Source organism: Zonotrichia leucophrys, chromosome 2, assembly GCF_028769735.1.
Source record: "Zonotrichia leucophrys gambelii isolate GWCS_2022_RI chromosome 2, RI_Zleu_2.0, whole genome shotgun sequence".
NCBI lineage: Eukaryota > Metazoa > Chordata > Aves > Passeriformes > Passerellidae > Zonotrichia > Zonotrichia leucophrys.
In genome coordinates, this window is record NC_088171.1 from 40,391,408 (window position 1) to 40,397,076 (window position 5,669).

Genomic DNA, 5,669 nt, shown 5'->3' on the forward strand with positions numbered 1-5,669 from the left:
AGTCTCAGGCTTGAGAGTACACAGACATGTGGACCTTATGTAAGTAGTAATAAGTGTTTACAGCATTGCTCAGATATCTTCATTGTTCTTAGCTGTACTTTTGCAATACTTTTGTTTGTTCAATTTCCTTTCTCTACTGTAATCTTAATGTAGTCATAATGGATTTGATTATATGTTGTTGCTCATTCTTGGCTTATTACAAACTGCTGGCAAACAATCCATGGCTCAAATGTACTTCTGCAAGATCAGCTGCTTAATAATGCCAAATAACAAACAAGTCCTTGGTGCAGAATCTGTAAACTGAACAAAGGGACATATCTCTGCAGTATGCTAAACAAGCCTCTGCCTGCAGTTAGCAGTGTGACTGACAGGTGAAGATAAAGGGCAGCAGTGAAGAAAACTTTTTTGAAGCTTACACAAAATACTTTTTTCTACAGAGCATGCATCACAAATATAGCAGAAGCGCCATGGACTAGCATACAGGATGCGTGAAAACTTTGGCGTGACCTGGATGTCTGATTTCAGCCCCTCTCATGAATAACACCCTTGTCCCAAACTTAAAACAGCACAAAGCCTCACAGCGTGTTTGTGCTCTTCTCCTCCTGGGAGACAAGAGTCTCGACAGTAGATGCCTATTTGTGAGTCATTGGATAAGAGAAATACCAACACTAGAATTTATAACAGCTCTGTGAAAAATCCAGCTCCTCATTTCCTTTCCATTTTTTCAGGCACTTACAACAAGCTCACTTTTGCAGTCAGGTGCAAATACTATATTAAATCCTGAGATTTTATTTCCTTCCTTATTTTTTTAACAACAAAATTAAAGCATCTATTAATTAATTTCACTTCTGAGACAGCTGATAAAAGTGATGGAGGCATCCAGGTTATCTCTTGTCCCATGCTTGGCTTGTAAGCTCTTTGGGCCAAAGACAGGTCTTCTCCATGGTGTTTTTGATTGCCAGAGTAATAAGAAAAGAAAACAGTAATCATAATTTGCTGGTGTTTTTTTATAACAATAAATAAATGCTGAATGTTTCCTCAAGTGAACAAAACCACCATGTCTCGCTTTTAAAATCCTTAGATTTGAACCAATCACTCATGGAGTCATTTTCTATACATCTATATGATTTAGACTTGTATCCCTGTGGAGGACATCTTGCAAGCACAGACTGAAGCTTGTTTGGCAAAGAACAAACACATGTACTCCTAGTGCTGGACTGGTCCTCCAGGGAGCAAGTGGTGGCTGCCCAGACACAGCTGGGTGACTCTGTGCTGATTAAACTGAGGGGTATTAATGCTGCTTCTTTAATCTGCTCTCATTCATACTGAGTCTGAGCAATGGTCTGAAACAGGACTGCACTCCCTGGAGCAGAGAGCCCTTTGTTAAAGGATGGCATTATAGGTGCAAAGCGGGATTTCTTCAGCCTTACCTGCATGAGCAAACCAGCCAATACCAAATCACACACCAACATAAAACCTCAGCAAATTGATTTTAGGTTTAGATCAGACAGACACTGATCTATTTTCCAAACAAATACATGCAATGCTTTCAGTTTTCCCCAACTCTTCACTGAGTCGTGTTATTGTGGCTGAAGCAGCACAATGTGTAAACATTAAAAGGTCACCTCACAGCAAGCAGAACTGTGTGAGACACAACTGACCATCAGTAGGACAGAGATGAGATCATAGAAAAGTTCATGTTGGAAGGAACTTTTAAGGTCTTCTCATACAAACCCTCCACAGTGAACAGGGACATTTCAACTAATCAGGTTGCTCAGAGCCCCATCCAACCTGACCATGAATTTTTCCACAGATGGGGCATCCACCACATGTCTGGGCAACCATGTTCCAGTATTTTATCACCCTCATTGTAAAAAACTTGTTACTTCTAGCTACTCTAAATCAACCCTCCTTCACATTAAAACCATTGCTTCCTGTTCTATCACAACAGGCCCAGCTAAAAAGTTTTTCACCCATCTTTCTTGCAGGCCCCCTTTAGCTACTGGAAGGTACCATGTCTCCCTGGAGCTTTCCCTTCTCCAGGCTGAAGAACTCCAACTCTTTCAGCCTGTCTTCATAGGAGAGGTGCTCCAGCCACTTGGTAATCTCTCTGGCCCTGCTGTAACAGGTCCAGGTCTTCCCCATGCTGAAGAAAAATAGACATGCAGACAGTCAGAAAATCCAGATGGTTTTTTCCTGTTTAAAATATTTTGGGGCAGAGGTCAGGCATACATTCACTCTGAAAAAAAAACTGTCAAGATCCCATGATCTGAGCACACTATCCACTGCCATGTAGTGATGTCACAAACATTGGCATGTCCCTATATCCCTAGAGTTTACCACACAGAAATGGCAAATGTACCATGACCAATTTTATTCTGGAGAGTTTACAATACCTGATGCCTTTGTCCCACACTCAGTATTTTCTTACCAAGGCTGACACTGAAACCTGCAGAAGCTGAGTTTACTTGGTCACTCATGTGGCAATGCCTGCTCTGCACAATCCTGCATTAGGTTCCAGTTTTCTCCCAGGTGAAGTTCTCCTATGGCAGATGGGATTCCACCTCTTGTTCATGTCCAGAGGAGCTGAAAACAGCAGAAACTTTGCTTAATACGGCTCTCATAAAAATGAGCTCTGAAAATACAGCAAAAGAACCTTTTCTTCTTACAGGGATGCTGGAGGCCCATCTGAAAAAAAGAACTTACCTTTGTTTGTGACTATCTGGCCAGCGTGTTCCACACATTCTCCCTATGTGTGTGTGGTCTTGTTCTCCACATAATCAAAGGTTGGGAAAAACCAAATGACCCATGGGGCAGATCTTTGCCCAGCCAAGACCACAGCAGCTCACTGTTGTTATCTTATTGTTGCTATCATATTTCTAGAGTCCCATACCTTCTGGGTGGTTTTCTCACAAGCATCTCCTCACAGCAGTGCTGTTCCTGCTTCTTCGTCAGGGCTCCTCCAAGGCTCTCCCTGACCAGCCAGCCCACCCTCTTTTATCCCAGTTATCTTCATTAGCCACAGCTGCCACCCAATTAAGGACATCATAGTTGCAGGCCATCAAGAGCAACTGAGACCTACCGGGTATAGGTAGGTCCCTATATATGCAGATATTCAAGTACTATATTTCCCCCTTTCCTTTTACTCACAGATATTCAAGTACAATACACATATTTTACTAGGACTCAAAGGCCACCTCTACTATAGTTCATAGTCCTTCAGCCTATATGGGGTAAAGTTATACTCAGTAAATTTAAGCTTGTTTCCATGAGATTGCTACTCCTTCACTGTATTTTCCTAGAATCACAGCCCAGAAATCATACACAGTGTTCTACATATATACAGCGATGCCTAAAAAATGCAGTACTGAAAAAAATGAAGATCTGTCTCGAAAATTTTCTGCAAATCTTGCCTATTCTATTATTTTCAGCTACTGTCATCTGATTAGAAGTACATCTTCACAGACTAAAATGTATAGAATTGAAGGAAGCAAGCAAATGCTATTTTTGTGAGTGTATTATCTAAAGTAGGACTTCCATCTGTTTCAGACCTAATTATTACATCATCTTTATGTAGCTTGATTTACAATGAGTGAATTAAATGCTTATGTGAGTGGTTCATACAATGTGAAACACAGCTGTCATTTTTACAGACAGAACAGGACAAAATGTTCTTGATACACTGACTTTCATTTTTCTACAGTGTATACAAAAAAATCCCTTTGTAGTAAATATTTTTCCCACTCTCTAAGTAATACACAATTGTATTTTGGGGAACCATACATACACGGATAGCAATAAAATGCTGGATATTTTCATCTGCCAAAGAAAAGACTGAGTTTAGTGATCAAAACAGCAGTCTCTTGGAAAAGCATTCAGCTGGTTCTTCCTAACCTAGCTGTTGCCAAACAAAGACAGATTAAGATTAATTGCAGTAATTAAACAAAGGGACAGGCTACAGCATTAGTAGCAGCAATGTATCACAGTCATAGTTCCCAGACACTTTATTCAACAGGAAAACAGAAAATCACAGGAGTTCTAGTCGATGTTATGTATGTTTTCTATAAGGATTAACTCTTCAGCTGATACCAGTTACAAGGCATGTGCATGTATAGTTTGCTACAGCATGTCACTCTTCAAAACTCCCTTTAGCAAGTAAAAGTAAGCTAGATTTAGAACATATTTTTTGACTAGATTATAACTCTAAAATAGTTTAATGGGAGCAATTTTTTTAAACTACCAATTTTTTACTTGCATTTCAAAATTCATCTGACAAGCTGTAGTGAAAAGAGAGGTAGAATATAGATTAGGATCTAGAAAAAGCTCTTGTTTCAAACCAGATAAGGAATACTCTTATTTTAATTTTTTTTTTTTCCCTTATCCAAGATCTTTACTTGCTTTTGGGTTGAGTTTTGGTTTTGTTATTGCTTTTTGTGTGTTTGCCTCAAAAGAAATATACCCTGTGTGAGGCCTGTTTTGGTCACATCAAAGGTTCAGGTTACAGCGTCACCAGGCTCCCAGCAGGACACTGCAAATTAGCTGTATTGCATTCAGAAGGCTTGGCTGTGTATCCATTCTGAAAGCCAGGATATTGGCTGTTGTTTTCTCAGAATGAAAAACCAAAGACTGTTGGATCTCTCAAACACACACCCTGTCAGGGTAGAAAGCTAGATTTAAAAAACATGTTCATATTTAGGATATTCCAAGGGATATAAATAGTCTTGGACCAATAGTTTATGGACTCAGCATAAATTCCATGTGTCTCCAAAGCTTCTGCTCTCCCAGGACTTTTCCCATCCCTTTTGTCCCCACAGAGCTGAACATAAAAGCAGTCTCAGCTTAGCAAAACATGATCAGGGATTATGTCAATTAAATTTAAAAAAGAATTCCTCTTATGTCCACTTCTTCAGTGTGGCACAGACACAACCTGTTTTGCCGGGGTTGGCACAGCTTAAGGCTTAGTCATTAGTCATTAGGACAGAAATACACACGTTAGGAAATCAATAGGCAGTTTTGCAGCAGAGAGGTAGCAGAAAATAAACAGAGCTGTACTCTAGGAAGCAATTATGCATTTTCCTCATTTAAGCTTTGAACTGGAGAGTGAATCTGATGGTGGGAAGAAAACATTAGGCACAACTGAGGAGGGGAGAATGTGTCCCTTGCAAGTAATTTCCCATGAATAGCTGCCTGCTCTGACATCTTTTGATCGAGCTATTTCTAGAGCTAACCCTCTGCTTGTAAATACTAATGGTGCAAATACTTGATGCTAATCTTGTTTCAGAAATGTCTCATCTTGGCTAGGCAGTAATAAACACTGAACCAGAAATGCTAGGAGCCCAGCCACGCACAAGGCCTTGTTATAACAAATCAATAGTGGAGGTAGGTGAAGACCAGAAGGATGTTCAGATGCCTTTGTGGTTCTTCAAGCACATTTTGATTCAGCCAAGATCTGTTTTGGCTTTCCCTTTGCACAAGAAAATTTTAGCTTGTGTAAATGCTCACAGAAAAAAACCTGCTAGTTCACAGGTTGAAGTTTGCTTGATGAGAAAAGAAAATTTGATTTGGTGGAGAGAACAAGACCCGTGTAGTGCAGTCATCCATCAGGACAGTACAGGCAAAGCAAGGGGGTACCTGCTCTCCCCCCAGGTACAAATTACAGGAATAGCCAT

At 40.2% G+C, this 5,669-nt stretch overlaps 1 long non-coding RNA gene across 1 annotated transcript; it reads right to left on the bottom strand.

Moving 5' to 3' along the window:
- Nucleotides 1-766: 766 nt before the first annotated feature.
- On the bottom strand, nucleotides 767-2,973 carry LOC135443104 (uncharacterized). Its single transcript, XR_010438817.1, has 3 exons — nucleotides 2,894-2,973; nucleotides 2,432-2,586; nucleotides 767-2,146 (listed from the first exon to the last, which is right to left on the bottom strand). It is a non-coding gene; the product is annotated as an uncharacterized LOC135443104 (long non-coding RNA).
- Nucleotides 2,974-5,669: the final 2,696 nt, after the last annotated feature.